Raw genomic sequence first — 26,699 nt, 5'->3', positions numbered from 1 at the left:
CAATATTAATCTAGATGCTGCTAAAGAAGTCTTTTGTAGATGTGGCTAACATCTACAATATGTTGACTTTCCATTTTATTTTTTCAGTTGACTATGAAATAAAAGAGATAAGCCTACTTAATGAGGGTGGGCCTCATCTAAGCAGTTGAAAGAACTTAAGAACAAAACTGAGATTTCCCTGAGGAACAAAAGTCTTGACACAACAGTCTTGGGGAAGAATTCACCTAAGACTGTAGGGTCAGCCCCTGCCTGGAGTTGCCAGCCTGCTGGGCTGACCTACAGATTTCAGACTTGCTAGCACCCCTCCCCTCCCCCCCATAAAATGTCTATCTATTTATCTATCTACATAGCTCCATCTCTGTCTATCTGTCTGTCCTTCTATCCATCATCCTTACTGGTTCTATTTCTCTAGAGAACCTCAATACAGAGAGTTACCAGGGAAGACCTGAGGAGGTGATAATAAACGGACCCCCAATGAATAAGGAATCAGCTATATGGGAAGTAGAGGTTAATTATGTTCCTTTCAAAGGGATGAGCATATATATACCCAAAGGCCCTGAGATGGGAAGTAACTTGTGATAAATAAGGATGTGAGACAGAACTCAAGATGTTTTAGGCACCGTGAGAAATAGAGATGGCCCAATATGAGGTTGGAGAGGTTTGCAGAAGTCAGATTATACAAGACTCTTAGTAAAATACTTGAACCTATTTTTTAAACTACCATAGAAGGCCATTGAAGGTTTTTAACCTGTAGAAAGATGGCTGCCTCTGGAGAAGACAATGGAGACCAATCAACAGAATGTTACTATAGTTGTCCAGGTGGGTAATGGGAATAGCCAGGCCTAGTATGCTGGCAGAGGAGATGGGAAGATGTGGGCTGATTCAAGATTATATGGTGGAATGCATGAAGAAAGTAGGAGGTGAGGGCATCACAGATACGCCTATGTTTCTGGCTCATACAGTTGGGTGGATGGTGGTGTTAATGTATACAATGGGCTAGACTGGGAGAGGAACAGGATTAAAGAATGTGAATTAAGAGTTTAATCTTGCTACTGGAGCTCAGAAGAAAGATTGCAGCATTTGATATAAATTTGGAAGATGTCTTTTACTAATGGCATTTGAAGTCACATGAATGAACATAATTAATCAAGAAAGCAGAAGAGGAATCAAAGACAGAGTGCTCAGGACAGAACCCTGAGTCATTCCAACATTTAGATATGGGTAGAGAAGAGCTAGAGAGTTTGGAAGGGGGCAGTGAGAGGAAGAGTGTACCAAGAAGTGTTGTGTTTCAGAAAAGGAGGTCGTCAACTCAGCGAAATGCTGCCAAGAAGCCAAGCAAAAGGAGAACAGAAAGAAAAAGGAACGTAGGGCTTGCTAGCATGGCCTCACTCTGAGAGTTCTGGTGTCTGGTGTGCCTGATCATTTACTTAAGGTGTTCTCATTTACCATCCACCATTGATCATGCCCCATCATGTCTAATTCCAGGCTATTACTGGGTCTCCTGTCTATTGGTTTTCATAACTGGCTGTGTGTGTCCGTGCTGTCATTTCAGTTGAATCCGACTTTTTGTGACCCCATGGACTGTAGCCCACCAGGCTCCTCTGTCCACGGGAATCTCCAGGCAAGGACTGGAGTGGGTTGCCATGCCTTACCCAAGGGATCTTCCTGACCCAGAGATCGAATCTGCCCCTCCTACGTCTCCTGCATTGCAGGCATGTTCTTTACCACTAAGCCACAGGGGAAGCCCAGCTGGATGTACATGGGGGCCTAACTGTTTCTGAAAGAGAATGAAGGAAAGAGTTGGTTTCCAGGAACCTGTGGATGAAGAGGGAAGAAAAGAGAGAGGGTTATAGAAAGAAAGGACATTCTACATTCCCCAGCCTGACCTTCAAGAAAACATCTGATCTATAGGAAGCATCTTATATAAAAGATGAATGTTTTAGGGAATTCCCTGGCAGCACAGTGGTTAGAACTTGGCACTTTCACTGCTGTGGCCTGAAAGTTGAATCCCTGGTCAGGAAGTAAGTGGGGTATGCTGGGCTGCTGCTGCTAAGTTGCTTCAGTCGTGTCCGACTCCGTGCAACCCCATAGACGGCAGCCCACCTAAATAAAATTAAAAAAATTTTTAGATGAATTGTTCTAAAGGTTCAAATATGCCAAGTTCTAGGTTACTCTCTCCTTTAATATTGGTTTTTTCTTTTTTTCTGCATTGTATTTGAAGGTTAATTTTATGTGTTGACTTTACTGAGCAAAGGGATGCCCAGATAGCTGGTAAAACATTATTTCTGAGCGGCTGTGAGGGTGTTTCTGGAAGGGATTAGCATTCAAATTAATAAGGTGATTAAAGAAGATCCACCCTCACTGATGTGAACGGGAATTTTCCATACCATCGAGAGCATGGATAGCACAAAAAGGCAGAGGAAGTGGGGATTTGCTCCTTCCTCCTGAGGTGGGACATCCATTTTCTCCTGTCCTTAGACATCTGCACTCCTGGTTCTCAGGCCTTTGGATCTGACCTGGACTTACGCTGTTAGCTCCTCTATTATCGGGCCCTGGGACTTGAGCTGAACTGCACCCCCAGCTTTCTTTGTTCTCCAGCTTGCAAATGGTAGATCATGAGATTTCTTGGCCTACATAACCATCTGAGTCAGTCCTAAAAGAACTCTCTCTCTGTCTGTGCATGATCAGTTGCTCAGTCATGTCCGACTGTTTGTGGCCCCACAGACTGTAGCTCTTTAAGCTCTACTGTCCAAGAATACTGGAGTGGGTTGCCATTTCCTCCTCCAGGGGATCTTCCTGACCCACCCAGGGATCGAACCCACATCTCCTGCATTGGCAGGTGAACTCTATACCACGGAACCACCAGGGAAGCCAAATATATATATAGCTTCTATTGATTTTGTTTCTTTGGAGACCCCTGACTGATACACTCAGCCTGGCCTCAGAGATCACATCTGACCTGGCATAAAAGAGAAATTGTTTTGAAGATTCAAGTATCCCAAATTCTAAGTTAGGAGATTTATCCTCTCTCTCTTGATACTCTTGTTTTTCTCCCTTCATTACTTTTAGCACAATTTGTGATTATGAATGTATTTGATATAACAATTCATTAAGTGCTTATGTCTGTGCTAGCTGTAACTTTCATGAGGCCAAAGCCTGTCTGGTTCCATCTACTTGCATCTAGTGTCTAGCATAGGGCCTGGCACACAGTAAGAGCTCAAGTTATGGTTGCTGAGTTAGTAAATGATGATAGTTTGCGTAGGAAGAGAGAACTACAGCCATACGTTTATAGGCATACATAAACTCATGAACTAAAATTCAGTAGTCTTCTATTTCTCCATCTGCATTCGTTTGTTACCTGTTTATAATGCTCTCCTCCACTAATAGACAAATGGTGGAAGACCTTAGAAACTTAAGAGACTGTTTGGAGAAACGGTAGAGAGCATTTGGTGTATTAACTTGCTTTTCCAGAGATTTTTTTTTAAAGAAAAGACAACTGTTTTATTTTACCTGTAGAAAGTCTCAGGTAGAATTCTGTACTGATATTTGGAGATTAAAAACATTTTTTCTTGACATGTCCCCCAAAGTCCAGATGTATAGAAGCCGAAGTTCTAGAACCACAGGAAGTTCACTTGTGTAGTCTCCAAGACCACTGGCCAAAACCACGGCTCTTCAAAATAGGGAGTCTGGGGACAAGGTATATAAGGGAACTGTGAGCTTATACCACTGATGTAGTAAACTTTTCTTCGAGAAATAAGAGAATCATACAGTTTTAGAGTTAAAACAGGTTTTGGGCCTGTTTTCCTGACTGTATAGTTCGGGAAACAAGGACCCACAAATGAATTGTCGAGTTACATGGCCAGTTACAGCTTGTAATAATCTCATGCCTGACCTCAAATCAAAATACTACATTATGTGTGTGTATAATTTGTATAAATTTTGAATTCTGATGTGTAATCAATACTGGAGCACATAATATAAATGAGCCCATGATTAGAGCCTTGGCTATTTACCTTGAATGGGAAACAATCCCTTAATATATTTAGTTTATGAGTTTGGAATTTTTATATTAGGTTTCCTCCAAAATGAGGCACCACTGAACTATTCTGATGAAATATCAGTTTTAGTATGAGTGAAAATGTCACTTTCTCCTCTTACAAACTCTTACTAAGACATCGGTGAGCTCAGCAAGGCTATAGGGTGTGGAGAAGCGCCCTGAGCTCCAGTGATCCAGGCCTGGCCAGCAACAGCCTAAGTGGAGAGTCTCACGCATGAATTACATCCCTGTCCTGCCAACTTTTTATAACTCACTTATTTCTGTGCATTTTTGAGGAAATTGATAGTTTTGTGTGGTCATATATTAATATTTACTATATTAATATTTACTTTCTCGGTTACAGAATTTGGTTTAGAAATGACTATTATAGTAGTTTTCTCAAATGTTTTTCCACAATAGAGAGAGAGTTTTCTCAAATGCTTTTCCTAGAGTGCTTGCTTTCTATACTAAAATGGGTACCAATGGCTTTGCTGGTTGCAAATCAATAAAAATGTGTGTCCAGTCAGATAGAAAACACACATAAAGATGTAACTCACTCGCAGAAGAGCTATTATTTAGAGTAAAATTTTTAGTTCCTTATTTTAACATTGTTTTCTTACTTTGTATGGTTTTCAAATACTAGGAATTCTGAAGTCAGACTCCTTTTATATGCTCCATTTACAGTTCTTACAGCAAAGTGCTATTTTAGCCAGAAATAATATTCTTGTGCTCCTCCTAAGGACTGTTTTCCTAAATTGTCATGATTTGATGATATCATAATATTTTTCAAGTTTTACCTTAAGTATCACTTAATTCAAATGATTCTTTTTAAAATTAAAGAAAATAGAAAGACATGGTAATACTGTTTCAAGGAAAGTAGCTATTGAACCTTTCCCCCAAATTCTGTTATAAAAAAACACCCTTCATTTGTGTCAAAAACCATGTATTCATGCATAATTTTGTCTTACAGATAAGAAATTAACAAAAGATGATAACAGAGCCCTGCTTTAGTATAAATATGGAAGATAGTTTAAAAAGTTCACCCCAAAACATGTCTTATTCAACTGTATATTATCAACACTTAGCAAACAGTAAGGGCTTATTAAACACTTTTGAATTAATGCTAATATCAGCTGGGTACACAGAAAAGAATAATTAACATTAGCCAGTATTAGTCTATATACCATCTATAATAAATAGATTAAATTTTACACAAATTCAATCATGTAAGTGCTTTGAGGAGTTTGCAGAAAAATTGAGTAGGAAAGATGCTCTCCTTAATTGGAAAAAAAAAAATCTCACAAACAGAGATACATTGATTTTAGAGACCATATGGAGCTGGCCTGGCAGATGGGTGGGAGTAGGTGGTTCCTGGCATGCAGAAGGGCCCTACAAGTCCCTCTTTCTGCTTCTTGTCAGAAAAGAGATAATAAGATTGATGCACACCCTAAGTGTTTCTCTCTCTGTTTTTCAAAAAGGTCCACGTAGTTATGATACTTGGTGGCTATTTATATTCTTAGGCTTGCTGAGCTTTCTTTTCTTCTCTTTCCTGGACAGGTCTACTGTGAGTAATTTATCAACTATTTAAATGGAGTATTTCTAGCTGAAACAGATAGGTTTAAAAACCTCACTGACAGGATTGACCATTTGTTTGGATTCCCAGCACACAGGTTACCAATAGACTCATTTCTTCTGACTTCAAATCCAGATCATGGATCATGGAGTGTGTGCATTTGAAAAGTTATGTATAAATTCAGTAGAACTTAAAAATCAAAATCAGTAGTGGAATGCACCATCTAAAGGAGCCCTAAGCTATACTTATGTTTACTTGTTTTGAGTGAAGATTCCTTCTATCCAATCCCAAACAAATTTGTTTCCTCAGTTTGGAATGTTTATACTGTGTTTTCTCCTAAGTGAAGTATTTTGGAACTTGTTCTGATAACTTCAAATCCCAAATTTAGTACAAATGAAAATGTCATTTTTCTCTTCTATTTTGTTAACAGTTTGATATGTATAATTACAGACTTTAAAAAAAACTTACAATCTTGTGTCTGTCCTACCCAAAATGTAGGATGGCTGACAGCATTTTGTAGTAGCTAATGCTTCGCTTCAGCTTTCTCTTGCACTTAACATATATATATATCATAAAACCTTTGTTTCAGTATAGAATTAGTGATCGCCTACAGGGAATTTTAAGATGGAAATAGGATTTGAAAACATGCAACCCATCTTTTACTTATATGCTTCAATAATATTTGAGATGAGGACATATTATTCTTATATTTTTATTTTTTAAACTTTTTATTATTAGGCTTTTAACTTTATTATTTCATACTTATACAAAGTTAACCAGAATAGTAAAATGAATGTCCATATATCCATCAACAAGTTTCAGCAATCATAAACTCTTTGCCAATCTTGCTTTACCTATACCCCCATAAATTTCTCACCTCCTATCTTATTTGGAAGCAAAGCAGAAATATAACATTTCAACTATAAATAAAAATTTAAAATACGTGTACATATATGTATGTATATTTAAAACAGGAGGAGCTATTTTTAACATTAAAAACTATCAGTTATTTCTTAATATATAGTCAGTGTTCAAAGTTCTTCATAAATAGAATAAATAACTTTTTTTTAGATGCTGTTTGAATCAAGATACAGAAAAGGCCACATGTTGTGACAATTAATATGTCTTTTAAGTCTCTTTTAATCTATACATTAACCTTATTTCTTCCCCACCATTGAAATGTATTGTTTAAAAGGAAAAAAAAAAGTTTTATTCTAGACACTACCACAGCCTACATTTTGCTAATGCTTGTTTACCGATCTCTGAGGTCTGTTTGAACATATTCCTCTGACGTGCACTTTTTGTAAATTGGTAGCTAACTCTATCTAGAGGCCTGATCAGGTTCAGATTATCTTTTTCAAAACAAAATAGTCCTATGTTTGATTCTCTTTAGTCCTCAAAATAGTCCTCTTTTTGTGATGTTAGCAACCACTCAAGCTCTTGCCTAGATCCGTTCCTTATCAGAAGTTGCAAAATAGTGATATTCTAATTTCATCATCCCTTTTATTTGTTATCTAGGGTATTTCCATCATGTAAAACCCCTCCTCATCTACTATTTGGTTACCAGTGGAGTAATGTCTTAGGAAAGACATGGTGATTCATTTCTATGCCTTCATTTATCATTTTTCAAAATAATGAGTTGGTTCCAATGGTGACTAGATAGGGGTTTTTTCTTTTTCTATTTCTTTTTTCTCGTACCATTATGAACTTACAGGTTTCAACACAGTTGAAATTTTATAACCAATTGCTGTTATTATACTTACTGATGCTAAAATTAGTCTATCTATACCCACTGAGAATCTCTTCAAGGTGGTTCCTGAGTTCCTTGGTTATGACCCTAGCGTTCTTTTGATACCTTTCTTGTACATTTCTTTCCTCAGACTTGAAGTTTGCCATTTCTCTAAGGAGTCCATGTTCTGGTTAGTGGGAAACATTTGGAATGAAATAACTTTTTAGTTGAATGGATAATTTCAATCGCCTTTCAGGAAACCCTGAGCATAGTTTAGGGGCTAAAATCACAAGGGTTGGAGTAAAAAAGATCAAAGCTTGAACCTCAGCTCCATCACTCACAGCTGGTGATCTTGGGAAATTTACAAAGCTTCTGGTTCAGGGCAAGACAGCAAAGAAACACAGATTGAGTGTTCTTTCCTGGAGAAAGGCCACGGGAGATGACAGACCTTGGAGCTCAAGTCTAACTGCTCAGCAGTTAGCCACGGAAAGAAATTCTTGGAGAGTATCAGAGTTGACTTGATCTACCAGCAGGGAAACTGGCCAGGGGTGGGGAAGCCCTGGGGTCACAAGCAGGGACTCAGTCTGGGGGGAATGTTTTAGTTCTGCCCTTTGCTCATCCATGTTGCCCTAGGCAGATTTGCCCCCTCCTTTGGGTATCATGGAGGCAGGATTTTCAGAGCATAGGCCAGAAGTAGTGGGGTAACAATAAGGCAGAGCTCAGATCAGGTATGGGTATAAGCAGATGGCAATGAGTGTAGCTGGTCTGACCAGTCCCTATGGTATCTACTTATGATACAAAGTGGCTGCCTCCAATAAAAGATAATTCAGAAGTTCTTTGGAGACCAGTTGAGCAAAGCCCTGTGCCTTTCCCACAAATGCACATAACCAATATAGGCACCAACTCATCTAGAGCAGCATAAGCTTACTATAGATGTCTGCCCCTCTGCACAGATGAATTTTGCTAACCAAGGCAGCGCGGGGGTGAAGAATTAGCCTGCCAATGAAGAAGATGCAGGAGACGCAGGTTCAGTCCCTGGTTAGGGAAAATCCCCTGGAGGAAGAAATGGCAACCCACTCTAGTATGCTTGTCTGAAAAATCCCATGGACAGAGAAGCCTGGCAGGCTACAGTCCATGGGGTCGCAAAGAGTCAGACAAGACTGAGCAACTGAACACACACACACACACACACACACACACACACACTGGTCCCAAAGGAACAAGGATGAGTTCAGAGGGCAAATACTGAGAACTGTGAGTATGAGGAACAACCAACTGAACAACTTATGTCAGAGAAAGCAGAACTTGTGGAAAAGGGGAAAAGAATTTAAAACCAGAATAACAAATATGCTTGAAGAGCTGAGAGAAGATACTGGAAACATAAAGTGAGAATAAACAGTTCTTACTAGAAAAGTAAAAGAATTAGAACGAATCCCAACAGAGAAAGACAGTACGGATGGTGTCACTTCTAGGTGGAATCTAAAAAAAAAAAAAAGCCAAATTCACAGAAGCAGAGAGCAGAAACAGGAGCTTGAGGGTGGGGGGAAATAGAGAGAGGTTGGTAAAAGGGTACAAACTTTCAGTTACAAGATGAATAATGTCCGAGGACCTAATGTGTAACCTGGTGACTATGGTCAATAACACTATTGTGTAATTGAAATTTGCTAAGAGGGGTAGAATTAAAATGTTCTCACCCACCTGCCAACAGTAAATATGTGAGATGATAGATGTGTTAACTTAATGGGCAAAATCCTTTCACAATGTTTACATATATCACATCATGGCATCATATATTTTAAACAATTCTGTTGATTATACCTCAATAAAATGGAGAAAATAATTTTAAACTACTGTAATTATTGAATAAATAATTCAATTGAATAATTATTGAATAAATAATTCAATTGAATAAATATTCAATGAATAAATAATAAATAGAATGAAGGTATCTAGCAAATATATGAGCCGGAAGATTAAGTTAAGGAGTTTCCCCAGGAGGCAAAGAAAGTGTAAGGATAAAGAATGGAAAATGGAGAGAAAAGAAACGTGGAGAATCAGGTAAGTGTTAAAGTCTCTGTATTAGGGACACAGAAAGGAAAAAAAGGAAATGAAGAGAGACCAAAAGTTCAAGAATCATGATCAAGAATTTCCTAATGTTACAGCTGCTGCTGCTGCTGCTAAGTCACTTCAGTTGTGTCCGACTCTGTGCAACCCCATAGATTGCAGCCCACCAGGGTCCCCTGTCCCTGGGATTCTCCAGGCAAGAACACTAGAGTGGGTTGCCATTGCCTTCTCCAATGCATGAAAATGAAAAATGAAAGTGAAGTTGCTGAGTTGTATACGACTCTGTGCAACCCCAGAGATGGCAGCCCACCAGGCTCCTCCATCCATGGGATTTTCCAGGCAAGAGTACTGGAGTGGGTTGCCATTGCCTTCTCCAATGTTACAGCTAATAAGTGGCAAAACCAGGAGCTCAGTCCAGGCAAACTAGCTGGGCCCTTAACTATTATTTACTGCCCTAGACATACAATATCAAATGCAAATCTGGAGGAAGAGAACCAAGTTAGGAACAGGGCATAAAGAGGGAAAATTATAAAATAAGCAAAAGAGAGGCAGTGTATAAACTGAAGAACAGAGTGTGTTTGGAATGGAGATTCCAGGCTTCTCTGGTGGCTCAGATGGTAAAGAATCCACCTGCCATGTGGGAGACCTGGGTTCGATCCCTGGGTCGGGAAGATCCCCTGGAGAAGGCCATGGCAACCCACTCCGGTATTCTTGCCTGGAGAATCCCATGGACAGAGGAGCCCGGTGGGCTACAATCCATGGGGTTGCAAAGATTCGGACATGACTGAGTGACTAAGCACAGCACTTAACTCCATGTGACTGAAATTCTTAAAAACAAACAGTTAGACTTCCCTATGGTCCAGTGGGTAAGAGTCTATCTTCCAATTCAGGAGACAAGGGTTCAATACCCGGTTGGGGGACTAAGATCCCACACGCCTTGGGGCAATTAAGTCCAAGTGCCACAGCTAGAAAAAGCCTGTGTGCCTCAACTAAGACCCAGTGCAGCCAAAAACAAACAAGCAAACAAACATCAAAACCCCCTAAACACAGAAGCCACCAGCTAGAAATAACAACAAAAACAGATAAGTTATTTCATCTCTCTAACCCTCAATTTCTTCATCTGTAAATGGGAGATTATAACCCCTACATCATAGGGTTGTTGTAAAGATTAAATAACATAGTACATGTAGAATTCTGAGTACAGGAAAATAACTGTATATAATTACATAAAAATTATACAGTTTTTATTTATCCAAATATTCATAAAAAAATTTGTTGAAGATCTATGTACCAGGCAGTAGAATACAGTGGTGACCAAAAATCTCTACCTGTGATGGAGCGTCTGGAGGGGCAGGGGTTGGGCTGGGGGCAACAAACAAACAAATGTAAATAGATAATGTCAGGTAGTGTATGTGCTATCAACAAAATTAGAGCAGGGTAAAGGAAGAGAGGGTTTCCCAGGTGGCTCAGTGGTAAAGAACCCACTCGCCAATGCGGGACATGCAGAAGACGTGGATTTAATCCTGGGTCAGCAAGGTCCCCTGGAGGTGGAAATGGCAACTCACTCTAATATTCTTGCCTGGAAAATTCCATGGACAGAGGAGCCGCCTGGAGGGCTATATAGTCCACGGGGTCACAAAGAGTCAGACATGACTGAGCATGCATGCAAAGGAATAGAGAATGGAGTGTGAAGTGGTTCTATTTTGACAGGATGCTTGGGAAAGTTCTGTCCAAGGAATGAAGTGAAAAACTGCCTAGAGGAGTGGAGTTCTTGGCAGAGGAAACAGTGTGTGCAAAGATCCTGGGGTGGAGAGTACTCACAGTGTATGTTCAAGGGATAGCAGAATGCTGGCATCCCAGGGGCAGAGAGAGCCAGGAAAGTATAGTTGGAAATCAGATTGGAAAGTTTTTCTTTCAGTGTATAAAAGCTCTGTCTTTGTGTATCCCAGGACCTCAGAGGCACCCATCATGGAGGAAAGCCCAGGACACGCCCTCCTACATGAGTAAACTCCTTCTAGCATCTTAAGGGAGAAGGCAATGGCAGCCCACTCCAGTACTCTTGCCTGGAAAAATCCCATGGACAGAGGAGCCTGGTAGGCTGCAGTCCATAGGGTCGCTAGGAGTCAGACACGACTGAAGTGACTTAGCAGCATCATCTTAGATTTAGGATGTCAGAAGGTACCTCTGTCTCCCACTTGTAGCAGAAGACATCTCAAAATTGAGCTTCCTAGGCCATTTGCCTTTCCCCTGCTGGCCACCAGAAGTATCTTTTGATCCTCAGTGGTCATTCCAAACCAGTCCTCTAATTGCCCTTGTCTGGGTCCGTGGGAATTACTCAGAAATGTTTGAAGTCAGGGAGTCAGCCGCACTCTGAGTCACCCCTTATTCTAGGGGAGGCAGCCAGGAAGCAGCCGGGTCTTAGAGAAGGTTTTGATTTAGTGCTATTGGATTCACTGACATAGCCCTGCCCATACTTGGGGGTAACCCTATCTCACCCCTGCAGGCTGGAGAGTCCATGTTCTGTATAAAGGCATCCCAAACACGACCTGATTCTTCCCTCCCCCAGCAAAGGTTATTCCTTGTTGCTAATCACAGCAGAAGATTCTTTTCATGGCCCATACCTTCAGAGGGGTGTTCTGGCAATAGCAGCCAATGTTAGAAACAAATGCACCCTTTCTTGTTCTATTTTCCAGTCCTCTGAATCTGTAATCCATCTGGAAGTCTATCTGGCTTTTTTTTTTTTTTGACTTCCATAAATGCAATAGTACAGTTTGCATTATTATTTATTGACAACTTCATTTAGGTGTTTAAATTACATTTAAAAATAAACTCAGAACCAAAGAGGTGAGGGGGAAAAAAACAAACTAATGAATTGCCTTTTATTGGGGCTTTATTTAAATGTCACATTCAGGACACGAGATGGAGAAGAGTCAGTGCCCATAAAGTTGGAATCCAGCTTCCTCAGGCTGGATATATTTTCAGGGAGGTTTTAGGGCAGCTGCAAATATTAACAAACACGGTGTCAGCGAAAGGGCTGTATCTCGCCTGACCCCTTTATTCTGAATGCCATCATTATAAGAAGGTACAGACTGATGCTCTGGCTCTAAACATTTTTCCTCTGAGGTTAGTGGGAAAGGACTGGAAAATGTACACAGTGAAGAGGGGTAATCTATGACATTTTACTCAGAAATGTCCTGGCTGACTTTTTTTTTATAACAGTGTGTTTAGCCATCACTTTATCTCCTATGAAGAATGATTTTAAGATTCCACTCAGGATTTCTCTAGCCCAGTTATTCTTAGCAACCTGGCACCTATTGGCACTACCATGTCACAAAATGACAACAGGCAGATATTTTGGAGATGGTTAGACAGGGATAATTACAGCTCTCATTGACCTGCCCTCACGCAGCTCCTCGAGGTGTTGATGGCTCCTTGGCCGGCCCTGGTAAATTCTATAGCTGTGTACCTTCCTCAGAGCTGGCCCAGGTAGGGATATAAACAGGATGAAGAACAGTTTAGCTCAGTTCATGGATTCCTGAGAGATTCACAAGCAACTATTCTTAGAAATTAGGGTATTTCTGACCTTTCGAGATCGAGGTCATGAAAGGAAATGACTCGGCACTACCAGAAATGGTGACTTCATGCCAGTCGAAGGCGATCTGTGTTTTAGGAAGGACCCTGGACCCAAACTGCCACTTCTTGGACTTCATGTAGCTAAAAAGTGAGGACTTTAACTCATAGGAATCTTGGGAGCCGATGACATAAATACTGTTGTTCAGTCGCTCAGTCATGTCCAACTCTTTGCGATCCCATGGACTTCAGCACACCAGGCTTCTCTGATGAAATAATTAGTAGTGAAAGTTAGACTTCTTTGAAAGGAGTCGCTCCCAGACCATATGGCTGCAGCTTCCCTTCCCCCTTTTACTAGCTGCACTCAGAAAGACATGGGAAAAGAAGGATTTAAAATAATCGGAGATACATCCTCTGGGTATGTGCCTTCTTATTTGTAGAATTTAACATCAGCCAAGTACAACTGTCCTCTTCATGGGGAATTTTGACTCTACCCTGCTGATGGTTTCATTTCCCTTTTTTACCATACAAGCTCGGCCACCACCTAACCCTATTCCTGACCTATCCTGGTACTCGATAAACTTTGCGGCAACATGATGGTTTAGAAAGAACATGAACAACTGGAATTAGAGAGGGGTCCATATTTGAATCTTGGTTCTCCTATGTACATAAGTACTTAGGTACTCGTCTAAATGCAGCTATTTAATGTCTTGAGATCTCAGTTTATTTCTCTGTTAAACAAGGAAAACACTAACTTCGATGTGTCAGCCTGCTAGGGCCGCCATAGTGAAACACTACAGGCTGTGTGGAGTGAACAACAGAAACCAATATTCTCGCATTTTTGGAGGCTGGAAGTCCAAATTAAGGTGCTGCCAGGTTGGTTTCTGGAGGGGCCTCTCTCCTTGGCAGGTGGATGGCCTCTTTCTTTGTTCTCACGTGGCTTTTCCTCTGTGCACACGTAGAGAGAAATCTGGAATCTCTTCCTCTACTTATAAAGACATGGGTCCTATTGGATTGGAGCCCCACCTTCATGACTTCATGCAATCCTAATTAGCTCTGTAAAGCCTGTATCCCCAAATACAGCTTGGGACTTCAACATATGAATTTTGGAGAGAGAGTTCAGTCTACAACACCCAAACACCGTCACAAGCGCTACTTCAGATGGCGTACATACAGGACCTAGCCTTGCTCCTAGTGCCTAGCAAGTGCTCAGGGAATATTGGTTCCCTTCCTTCCTCCTTCTGTCACTCCCCTCCCTAGGAGGTCACTTTCTTCTCTACCATGAGGAGCCTCCCTGGGCACTCTCTCCTGTCTGAGAATTCTCCTTCCCACCCAGAGGGCTGCACCCAGCCTGCTCCTTCTCTAAGACCCTACACTGACACCTGAAGACATATTCTTTCTCCTGGGAATTTGGATTGAGATTCAGATGGATTTTCCTGCTGAATGCAAGAAATCCAGTCTGTAAGAAATCTACAGAATGAGGTTGGTATTAATACGTATGTAGCACATTGAGAGTTCAACGTGAACCAGGTGCTGTTTGAAGAGCTTCCTATACAGTGACTCATTTACCACAACCTTACTACTGCTCATTACTGCAACCCTATGAGAGAGACATGCTCATAATTCCTTGTTTTACAGGTGAGGAAGTTCAGGTGGGAGAGCTTTAGTACTTCGACCAGGGTCACACAGCTAGCAAGTCGCTTCCCTGGGGACTCAGTGGCAAAGAATCTGCCTGCCAATGCAGAGGAGACACGAGTTCCATCCCTGGGTCGGGAAGATCCCCTGGAGGAGGGCACAGCAACCCACTCCAGTATTCTTGCCTGGAGAATCCCATGGACAGAGGAGCGTGGTGGGCCACAGTCCATACAGTCGCAGAGATGGACACCACTGAAGCGACTTAGCACGCACGCAACAGATCTGTTACGCTCTAACAGACTATGCGTTTGAGTTTATCAATCACATGTAAATGACTACAGACAGTCTTTCTTTCTCCCTTTCATTCCCCTCTCCCTCCCTCCTCCTTCCCTTCCTTTTCTTCTCTCTTTTCTTTCTTTCCTTCTTTTTTAATGACTCTCTTTCATTACAAAGTTTAAAATGGTTGCAATCAAAATGAAGAAGCTCTCCAGAAAAGATTCTGGAAATAGTGAAAACTTTTTTTCCCCCTCCTGGGTAATAGATGGCTTTCAGCAGTGAGAGGAGGGTAAACTCTTCCTTGGCAGTGTACCCCACGGAGCCTATGGTGATGACTCGTGTGTGTGTGTGTGTGTGCGCACACGCGCACACATGTCAGTGTGGGAGGAAAACTGTGTGTTCTCATCAAGCCTGGAAAGGCTGAAAGACAAGGTGGGGGCCTAGAGCAGGGGGGAAAGTCAGCAAGCTGAGACCGGTTAATATGACCAGGAAGTTTGCACCTTTAAGACATGATTCAAAGTGTGTTTGTGATCTAAGGTGAAGTTAGTAGAGAATAATGAATACATTGAAATAGGCAAGATACTTAATGGTGCCTAGGTTTTATTTCTCCTAAAACTTGCTGAAAATAGTGCAAATGTGTGTGAATTAATTACCGTTCTCAAGTGTACTTGGTTAATATATATTGCTATTGGATCAAATTTTAAAGAGTAAACAATCGGCCGTGTCTTGTACATTTTCTTTGGAAAAACTACTGATCAGCCTAGAGTGAGGCTGCCTGGTGTATATGACCCTTGCTGATACCGTTGCCCATGTGGTCAGCTGCAGTTGCCAGGGGAGCTGGCACAGTGTCCCAGAGGACAGATTTATCTTTCTCCTCCCAGCTTGAAAGAACACAACCCCAAAATCTTTGGAATTCTTTCCAGAAGGAAATAACAAGGCAATAATTCATTTGTGACCTTGGTTGATGGGCATGGAGCTGGGGGCCCTCTCTTCTTTGACTTAAGTCAGAGGATGATCCCTTTGGAAGGCAGGGAGCATTTTCCTGAGAGGTGGATAAAAGAAGAGAAAAGAAGTGGGGCAAAAATATGGTGCCCAGAAGGTTTGGTGGCTAGAGATCGGGGTATATCAAGAATGAGAGAGCTGAGACACGAAGAAAGATGATGAAACGGAGACAGTATGTAACATAAAGGGTGCAGGTATGGTGGGCTTCAAAAAGAGACACCTCAAACAGGTGTCTTGCACTTTCGTCCTATTTACGTGTCCACAAAAGTCTCCTGTTATGTTCAGTTCAATTCGGTTGCTGTCTTGTCCAGCTCTTTATGACCCCATTGTCTGCAGCATGCCAGGCTTCCCTGTCCATCACCAACTCCCAGAATTACTCAAACTCATGTCCATCAAGTCGATGATGCCATACAACCATCTCATCCTCTGTAGTCCCCTTCTTCTCCCACCTTCAATCATTCCCAGCATCAGGGTCCTTTCAAATGAGTCAGTTCTTCGAATTAGGTAGCCAAGGTATTGGAGTTTCAGCTTCAGCATCAGTCCTTCCAATGAATATTCAGGACTGATTCCCTTTAGGATGGACTCGTTGGATCTCCTTGTAGTCCAAGGGACTCTCAAGAGTCTTCTCCAACACCACAGTTCAAAAGTATCAATTCTTCGGTGCTCAGCTTTCTTTATAGTCCAACTCTCGCATCCATACATGACTAATGGAAAAACCAAAGCTTTGATTAGATGGACCTTTGTTGGCAAAGTAATGTCTCTGCTTTTTAATATGCTATCTAAGTTGGTCATAACTTTTCTTCCAAGGAGCAAGCATCTTTTAATTTCATGGCTGCAGTCATCATCTGCAATGATTTTGGAGCCCAAAAATATAGTTTGTCATTGTTTTGTTTCCCCATCTATTTGCCATGAAGTGATGGGACCAGATGCCATGATCTTAGTTTTCTGAATGTTGAGTTTTAAGCCAAAATTTTCACTTTCATCTTTCACTTTCATCAAGAGACTCTTTAGTTCTTCTTCGATTTCTTCCATAAGAGTGGTGTCATCTGCATATCTGAGGTTATTGATGTTTCTCCCTGAAATCTTGATTCTAGCTTGTGCTTCATCCAGTCTGGCATTTCTCATGATGTACTCTGCATATAAATTAAATAAGCAGGGTGACAATATACAGCCTTGATGTACTCCTTTTGTGATTTGGAACCAGTCTGTTGTTCCATGTCCAGTTCTAACTGTTGCTTCTTGACCTGCATACAGATTTCTCAGGAGGCAGATCAGATGGTCTGGTATTCCCATCTCTTAAAGAATTTTCCAGTTTGTTGTGATCCACACAGTCAAAGGCTTTCAGTTCAGTTCAGCTCAGTCACTCAGTCGTGTCTGACTCTTTGCAACCCCATGAACTGCAGCACTCCAGGCCTCCCTATCCATCACCAACTCCCGGAGTTTACCCAAACTCATGTCCATTGAGTCGGTGATGCCATCCAACCATCTCATCCTCTGTTGTCCCCTTCTCCTCCTGCCTTCAATCTTTCCCAGCATCAGGGTCTTTTCAAATGAGTCAGCTCTTTGCATCAGGTGGCCAAAGTACTGGATTTTCAGTTTCAACATCAGTCCTTCCAATGAACACCCAGGACTGATCTCCTTTAGGATGGACTTGTTGGATCTCCTTGCAGTCCAAGGGACTCTCAAGAGTCTTCTCCAACACCACAGTTCAAAAGCATCAATTCTTCTGCACTCAGCTTTCTTTATAGTCCAACTCTCACATCCATTCATGACCACTGGAAAAACCATAGCCTTGACTAGACAGACCTTTGTTGACAATGTCTCTGCTTTTTAATATGCTGTCGAGGTTGGTCATAACTTTCCTTCCAAGGAGTAAGTGTCTTTTAATTTCATGGCTGCAATCACCATCTGCAGTGATTTTAGCATAGTCAATAAAATAAAAGTAGATATTTTTCTGGAACTCTTGCTTTTTCCATGATCCAGAGGATGTTGGCAATTTGATCTCTGGTTCCTCTGCCTTTTCTAAATCCAGCTTGAACATCTGGAAGTTCATGGTTCACATATTGTTGAAGCCTGGCTTGGAGAACTTTGAGCATTACTTTGCTAGCATGTGAGATGAGTGCAATTATGAGGTAGTTTGAGCATTCTTTGGCATTGTCTTTCTTTGGGATTGGAATGAAAACTGACCTTTTCCAGTCCTGTGGCCACCGCTGAGTTTTCCAAATTTGCTGTCATATTGAGTGCAGCACTTTCATAGCACCATCTTTTAGGATTTAAAATAGCTCAACTGGAATCCCATCACCTCCACTAGCTTTGTTCGTAGTGATGCTTCCTAAGGCCCACTTGACTTCGTATTCCAGGATGTCTGGCTCTAGGTGAGTGATCACACCATCATCATTATCTGGGTCATGAAGATCTTCTTTGTATAGCCCTTCTGTGTACTCTTGCCACCTCTTCTGTTGTCAGCATTATTTATTTGAGTACGGTGTGACTTTCTCCCTTTAGTCACCATGGGGAGATCTGAGCTTTAGAAAGTCACTTTTTGGGGATTCCCTGGTGGTCCAGTGGTTAGGGCGCAGCACTTGCACTCTCGAGGGTGCAGATTCAATCCTTGGTTGGGGAACTAAGACTAAGATAGCACAAGCCGAATGGCACGCCCCCCCTTCCCAGCCAAAAAAAGGCACCTTTCTTCCGCATGAAGTCCACAGAGATGCAACCAGGAGGGAAGGGCTCAGTCTTCTGTGTCAGAAATGATTCTTCCAAAGCAGATTCCATGATGTTATTAATATCTCTAAAGTGAGAGCTCATGATATTACAGCCACCCCAGTGCTCTACCCAGAGGATGCCATTCACACTGCAGACTATTTGAGCTCATGGAATGCTGTGTACTGTGCATGTGGCTGTACGTGACAGTTCTGCATAGTCACATAGCTTTTTAAAAAGTCACTAGATAACACAAAGTCCGTATTCCAGTCTATTTCCTAATTTGTTTTTATTGGTAAGAAGCTCTGAATGTGTACTACCATTAAAAAACTCTTAAAGTTGGTTGTTCTAAAATATTTTTTCCTCCTCTGCTACTTAATATTTTTTGCAGGTGTTAATAATCCAGGCTTATTTATGATTACTTTTGTTGTAACTCAACAGTTCTGAATTGGAGGTGGTCAGGCATAAAAGAATTACTTGGGAAATGTTTTCAAAATATACTTACCCAATATATCAACAGAAAAATGGATAAGCGAATTGTGACCCTGACCTACATATACATACACACATTATATTTATAATTCTATTTATATGAAGTTTGAGAACCTGCAGAACTAGTCTATGGTAGTAGAAGTTAATCTGGAGAGGTGATACTGACTGAAAAGTAACTTAAGGGAAGTTTTTGTGGTGATAGACATTTTCTATATCCTGATTTGGGTGGTTTTCACATGGATAGATCTGCGTGAAGAAGTCAACTTGTACGTACATTTTTATGGAGTATGGATTATATCAATAAAATACTGCCTAAAATATTATATACACACACACACACACACACACACACACCCCAACTGAAGTCTCTCTACCCTAGACCATGTGGATAAGATGAATGGGACATGGGGAGCAGAGATTACAGAGGATGTGTATTTTGAAAAAGCTTCTCTTTTCTCTTTTCCTCTATTACGGTAAACTGTCAAATATCCTCTTAGGAACTGAAATTAGACTTAGGATAAAAGCAAACATTCTCTCTCTCTCTACTTATATATGACTTTAGATTTTGTAGAAGGCCCCTAGTGGTTGTCAGACTTCTTCTAAGAGAATCTGCTCACTTTCCAGGTTTCTTTGACTGGGGAACTTATTTTGTTTTGCTTTTCAATGGTTTTAAAGGTACAAAATTAATAAATTAATGAGAAACACCTTGGAGGCGGGAGGAGTCATGGTGGCCCATGAGATTTGGCCTTTATTTTTAGTTTAAATTGGGCTTAGAACCAATTGAAAGATTTGGGAGCATATTTAATATTGACAAGTTCCTAAAATTACAAAGTTTGAAATAAATGTGTAGTGATGTGTTTGGAGCTTATCCCATCAACCAACCTCCTAGTCACTCTGATGCATATTGAGGAGACTCAAGTATAATGAAGACTTAGGCAACGGGTTGCTTTTTTCTCTTAGGAAAGAAACTTGTGACTACTTTTATATATTTATCTAGAGAATGAAAGTTTTTTTTAAACCACTTTGTGGGCTTTTAAATTACTAAGGCTTTTTTTTTAGAAGTAAAATTATTTAACATAAAAATGAGTTCATAGGAGTAGTACTAAATTTTATTTTGTGGTTTTCTGTTTTGCCATTGAACACCCAGCAACATTCTTAACATTTATTTTGATTCTGAAGGCAGTGTGAAAACAGTCCTTTCCCCTAAGACATCCTGGCTTTATCACTTAGCTTCCTCCATAGGCATGCCATCTGCCGAGAGGAGTGTATATTCATCCTACTTCAGACTGGGAAAAACTTCAGAGATGAACTCCTTCAACCAAGCTCTGAAGTTCATGTCACACTCCACTTCACAATCAAACTCAGGCCTACAGGTGAAGTGGCTTGCTCAGGGTCACCCAGGTACAACTGCTGTCTACATACAAGTCCTTTCTCTTCTACACAACAGTCTCAGCATGTTGTGCTCCAGAGTTTGGTAACAAAGTGACTTTTGAGCAAAAATACACAGATGCCACGTCTTTTCCTTGAAACCCCAAGACAGTCTGTAGGCATTTTCTTATCTTTGATCTTAATCCTGTCCTGGTTAAATTTTACAGAGTTTATAAATTTGCATTTTGGGGCCAGACACACTAGGGTCCATTATCATAGTAGGCTTGCTGTGTGATCCTTGGTGAGACACGCCTCACTTTCCTCATCTTACAAATGGGGATAATAGTACCTGAGCACATGAGGTGCTTTCCACACTTTTTGGTGGACAATAAGGCACTCCCTAATTTTTTTTTGGAAATCTAGCAAGTCCATATTGAAAGTATCCAGCTATTTATTGGAAGTTGGAGAAATTGATCTTAACTCTCTTCAGCCTTTTTCCTTCCATCCCTTTAAGGTCTTCTCTGCTTCTTTGTACTTTTGGATATGGGCAAATGCTCAGAAAAGTCACGTGACCACAGATTTGTACCTGATGGGTACAGGAGACTCTTCTCCAAGAGCCCAGGAATTTTTCTGAGTTGTGGGACACGGAAGGAATTTGGAACGACATCCTCAGTGGCAATTCTCCGAGGACCCTATTCAACCTAAGAAAGTGTTGCTCGAGTAAGACCACAGACTCCTAAAGCATCATTTTTGCAATGCCAAGGACCACAGAAAAACAGGAAAATCCTTGAATTTTTACAGCTACAGAGGCCAAGGCTTTCAGGGACGGGGACACTCCTCGGCCGGTGACGGCAGGGCAGGTCCGAAAACCCGGGCTCCTAGGCCTGGCTCCGAGAGCCTGGTTCGTCTTACCAGCTGCGTCTCATTAACTCCACCTCCGAAAATGCTAAGGAAGTTTCCTCCCAATGCCTACCCCGGCTGGGTGGGGCGATTCTGTGGCATGGAAAGAACCGGGGAAACGATTCTAACTCCTTGGGTACACTAATTCCTTGGGTATACTAACTCCTTGGGTACACTAACTGTGCGATTCCCGGAGGAGCGTGTGAGGGGTGGTTTAGACGCAGGTTTGGTACCCAGAGGTTCCAGGAGTCCTGGACAGATAACTTAAAAGATTGCCTACTCTGAGAAGCCACCCTCCTTTCTCCGGGTCTGTTTTCCCTGTGCAGTGACTGCGTGGGGACATCCTGCTTGGAGGGGTCCCCCGAATAAGGTGGGGCGCTCTAGGTCGGGGTGGGCCAGTCCCCGTCGCGGCCCCGCCTCTGCAGGTTGCGGAGTTCTCGAAGCGATTTTTCCCGCCCCACCCCCGCTCCCCGCCTTGGCTCCCGCCCGGGAGAGGCGCTAGGTGGGGTTGCTGTGGTCCCTTCGCCTTCCCCACTCCTCTCGCCTCTTACTCCAGGGGAGTTTCACCCCGTCCTCCCTGCTCAGCCCTCACCTTTGAAAACCTTCTCCCAAAGCCACCACATTTATAAAAGTGCGCGACTTCTCCCTGGCCTGCAGAAGGAGCTCCGGCAGCTCGGCATTCCTCGGATTCCAGCGCTGTGACGTCCCCAAGGACGCGCGCCCGGGGCTCGGGAGCCGGGGCTCCCCTTCCCGCGCCGCCCCCCCCGAGCCCCCGCGCGCGCGCCCGCCCGCCCCGCCGCATTCCTCTCCGCCCCCGGCTCGCGCCCCGCGCTCCCCCCGCGCCGCCGAGCCGGGCCCGGGGGTGGGGGAGTCGCGGCCGCCGGCGCCTGCTCCGTCCCCTCCCACTCGCCAGGCCCCTTCCTCCCTCCTCTCGCGGCCGCTCGCATTTCCTGCCGCTCTGGCTCTCCCGGCCCCTGAAAGTTCGTCCCAACTTTTCTCTCCCCGGAGAGGGCGCGGCGGGCGCAGTCCGGGGGCAGGTTGCCGCGCTCGTCCTCGCTCCGCCGCCTGCCCTCTGGACGCCGGTCCTCGGCGAGCAGCCGCCACTCCGTGGCCCCTGGCGGCGCGCCCCCTACCACCTCGGCCAGCCTCCCCGTCCCGGCCCCCTCTCTGGCGGGACAGCCCCGCGCCGGGGTGGTTCTCCTTTCCCCCCTTCTCCGGGCGCCCCCGCGCCAACTCTCGCGCCGGGATCGCGGCGGAAACCTCCCTCCCCTTTCGCCTCCTCCGGCTCCTTCCCTCCGCCCCTCCTCCGCCAGCCACTGGAATCAATTCCTTGGGGGGACTTGGGGCTCCGCCGCCCGCGGAGGGCAGCTTTTCGGCGCGGGACTCCGGGGTTCCGACGGGGCCATGTAAGCAGGTAAGCGGCGTCTGGGGCGGGGAGTCGGGCCCCAGGTTGGGGGCCGCCCTGGGCGCTCCGGGCGCCTTGTCGATGACTTGGGCAAACGCTGGCCACGCCGACTTGGGATCGGCGGCCCGGGACGCCTGGCAGGGCAGCGGGAGCGCGAGGGGCCGGGCAGCTGGACTTGTTAAGTGGCGGTGGGAGCCGCCAGCTAATGCGCACGGCTTAGAGTTACTATGGAAGGTGTGCGCTGTCTGCAGAGTGGACGGTGAAACTCACACTCTCGCCCCCTCCTCCCCACTGCCGTTTTCTTTTGGGGAACCACAGAGGGCCTAGTGAGGGCAGTTGAGATACCCAGACGGCGGGGGCCGGAGGATGAAAGCCAAAGACATCGCTGCCTCTCAAGCTGGAGAGGGTCCCCCGCCGCGACCCTCCTCTGTTCCACATCCCTGTCCCCCGTCCCCCCAACTACTCAGGAGACAGGATCTTGAGAGGGAGAAATTTCCATGCCCTTCCACTAGGCCACAGCCTTGCCACCAAACTCCTGGGGTTCTTGGCCCCTACTTGGGTTGTCGGCCGACTCACAGGGAGACCCTGTGGCCCCCTAATTTAAGAGCAGGTCTCCACCTCGAACGCCCCAAGTTCTGAGTATTAACAAGTTCCAAGGGTGGTGTTCAGACACCGTCTCCCCTTTCTCCTGGCATGACCCCTACTTATGGGGTTTCAACGCTCGGAAGGGGTTTTTCACCTTTTTGAGGAGCAGTGAGGGAGCGCTGGCCCGACACCCCCCCCTCCCCCGCCTTTCCTTCCCACTTCATCCAGGTCCCGTCACCCCTACCCCACCCCTCCCTACAGCTTAAGGCCGATTGTGGGCTTTCGCCTTCAGTCCATCTAGGGGCTGGCTGTTGCTGGGTCTTTGTGAAGGTGAGGAATTTCCAGACCGGCTGTGGATGGGTTACAGGGTTTCCATCAACGTGTGACTTTCTTCAAATAGGTTAGTTCGTTGGCCCATTCATTGAACAAACCTAGTATGGCAGTTTCTCCCCTGGGCTAGGAACTGGGGATACAAAGATGCTAAAACAGGATGTAACTGCAGCCTGCCGGAGGAAACACACTGGCTGATCTGGAAGTAGAGTGTCCTGAGAGGGCCTGGGAAGGCTAGGTCCAGAGGTGAGGGGGCCAGGTGTGCGCTGAGACTGGAGAGTTAAGGTGTTGCTCACCTAGAGGACCAATTAGGAAAGTGCCTTCCAGGGGAGAGGAAAGAACTTGTGCAAAGTAAGAGTCATCCAAAATATGGGTGCAAGGAGATCATACCTAGTAGAGAGCTGGGCACTGAAAGGGGATTTATGGCTTGGTTGGTTCAGTGTAGCCAGGACAGCTTTTTTTTTTTAATATCAGATATTAAACTGGAAGCACTTAGGAACCAAGTAGCTTCCAGCGGCGCACACATCCCTCTTTGGATGCCTGATGCTGGTTCTGCAACAAGCAATGGTTGGGGGACCATCTACATTTTCATTGACACTAATTGGCTCATGCTCATGCCTGGTTTCATCGAATGGTACTGATTCCCTTTCAAAGGGCCACCTGACAGCAATAGGTGATAATACCGCAGCTTACAGAACCTTGTATTGAAGTCACCTTATCTTTTGGTGATGGCGTTAAAAGCATGTGCTTTGGGAATGATAGCCTTAACGAGTGGAAGCTGGAGAGCACAGATGCCCTTTTGCCTAATCTGACTGGGCGTCTGTGCTGTGCAGAGTGAGTCCGTGTGTGTGTCATTGTGTTTTTTGTAGTATTCTCCACTTTCCCACGTCATCGCGGCATCAGCACAGTTGAAGGAATGACTTTTCCTTCCCCTGAAACTTTATGAAAAGCTGAACGCCTTCTAGCAGATTGTTGTCGCCTTCTGGTCCAGGATTCAGCAGATCCTGCCTAGAAAGCTTTTTAAAGTGCAGGAGCCTCCAGTGCGTGGTTTGCTGCTCAAGGGTGCCTCTTCACTGGCCTGAAGTGGCGGTGTAGCATTATGCATAGTGGCTGCGTCCTGGCCGAGGTGGTGAAGTCCAGCTCTCGGTGACCTCAGACCAGTACATGTGAGTGAAAAGAGCACACTGCCTTCCTACAGTGCTGGGTAGGAAGTTGCCTCAACCTCCCCCAACCCCCCCCCCCCACACACACACACCAAAAAAAAGAAAAAACCAAAAACACACCTTTCTTTATCTCAAGAACAGCCCCTGGACAATGGCTTTCCTGAAGGTATAGGACCTTCATGAGAAAAATGGCTCAAGAGAAACTCTTGCTATTCCCAGGTACCGGTACAGCCTCCATCATTGGCTTAAACATATAGTTGTTATTATTAACACTTTAGATATTCAGGTGTGTGTGGACCATGTGGAACAGACAGCTGTAATGGCAAGAGCATTTAGACTATTTTCATGTGGAGGAATCTTAAAAAAATCAGAGAAAAATTAGGATGTTTGGGAGAATTCTTTTCCTGAGTAGATGAGCCAGAAGTTGACAACTATGAGAACTTCCCCCTGCCCCAGTGCCTTCCCTCCTTATTAAGGGTTTCTGTTTTGGGCTTCAGGGATGTGAACATATACCCTTGGATTGCACCTTGTCCCCCACCTGGGTTCCATATTCTTATCCTTTGTCACCTGCAATCCTGCATTCGGACTTCTTCAGTCACGAAATGCTGTGCATTTTTTTAACTCATTCTAAGCCTCAGTGCAGTGTGTCTTATTAGAGATAAGGCAGGGGAAAGAGATAAGATGAAATCTTTAGCCAATTCAATTATTGCTGCTTGTGCTGCTTGAAAAAGAATGAGGGAAAACAAGCACGTTTTTGTGGAGAAGAGGTTAAAATTGATGTCTAAAATAAGACTCTGTGGTCTCCCCTTACTGATTTAATTTACCCTTCCTCCCCGTCTGAGCCCCGGGGAGGGCTTATTGAATGGTTCAAGGGGTGTGTGTAGCAAATTCAGCAGCTTTTCTGGCCTGTTGGTGTGCTGGAGCCGGAGATCCAGGGTTGGGAGTTCGAGATAAGCTCAGTTTGTGTCCCAGCTCTGCCGTCTTTTAGCTGTGATGTTGACTGAACTTTGCAGCCCTTCCGAGTTTCCATTCCTTCATCTCTAAGGTGGGGGCAGTAGTTGTTAACCTGCCAGGATACTTGTGGGGAGTTCTGCGTAATGCCCTGTGCCCCGCTGCTAGCAGGGCCTCCCTCACACTGAGTAGGTGTTGGGTCAAGGATGACTATTTATATGTTCCAGGAGTTATATGTGGCCATGAATGTGCTCTTTGTGTGCCACTTTTTCCACAGCAGCCTGAATTCACATGCGTGCCAACATACACATAAGGCTTTGTCTTTGACCTTTTTTTTTTTTTTTGGTCTGTTGGCTCAAAGCAAACGTGTTGGCTGGCAGCTGCTAGCCCCTCATGTAGAAGGAGGGTGTGAGTTGCAGGACCAGGCAGTAGGTTAGTTTAGGGAGGGAAAGCCATGTAGACAAGGGCAGAAAAAGGGATCCTTTCCCCCATATGCTGCTTCCTATAATGAGAGTCTAGTGCTAATACAAGGATCCTTGCGTTTCTAATGTTGAAATCCAGTGAATTAAATGATGTTAGAATAAATCCGCCTGCCTTTAGCAAGAATGCAAAAGGTAGCTGATCCGCACAAATGAGTCTCTGCAGCCTTGCTCTCCTTCTTTGAAGCTCAGGTCTAAGGAGTCAATTGCAACGCGCCTCTCAGGTCCTGCCAGCTTCAGGTCGCTTGAACTTTAATGTTGCCTTTCATCTGAGAAGCCTGAAGTATTTGGCAAACATTAACTCACTGATCTTGATGTCAGCCTCCCAGCAGGAGGGGATGTTAGAAGAAAGGAACAACTCCTAAAACGTCAGGAGGACAGGTGTGTAGTAACTGTTCCAGAAGCCGAACGGATTGTTAGAGCCAAAAATTGATTGAG

The 26,699-nt window shown here is 43.9% G+C and overlaps 1 protein-coding gene across 5 annotated transcripts in view; it reads left to right on the top strand.

Moving 5' to 3' along the window:
• The first annotated feature begins 22,191 nt into the window (after positions 1-22,191).
• PTPN14 (protein tyrosine phosphatase non-receptor type 14) overlaps positions 22,192-26,699 on the top strand; it is a 190,279-nt gene continuing 185,771 nt past the window's right edge. For 3 of the 5 annotated variants that reach the window (XM_006074263.4, XM_044942703.2, XM_044942704.2), the window contains exon 1: positions 22,194-22,762. The gene's annotated coding sequence lies outside the window, so the exon portion shown is untranslated. Of the gene's footprint in view, positions 22,763-26,699 lie in introns of all 5 variants that reach the window. The other 2 variants (XM_044942708.2, XM_044942707.2) reach the window with 2 other exon arrangements.

This window comes from Bubalus bubalis, chromosome 5 (genome assembly GCF_019923935.1).
Source record: "Bubalus bubalis isolate 160015118507 breed Murrah chromosome 5, NDDB_SH_1, whole genome shotgun sequence".
NCBI classification, from domain to species: domain Eukaryota; kingdom Metazoa; phylum Chordata; class Mammalia; order Artiodactyla; family Bovidae; genus Bubalus; species Bubalus bubalis.
This window is presented reverse-complemented; position numbering and strand designations above follow the sequence as displayed.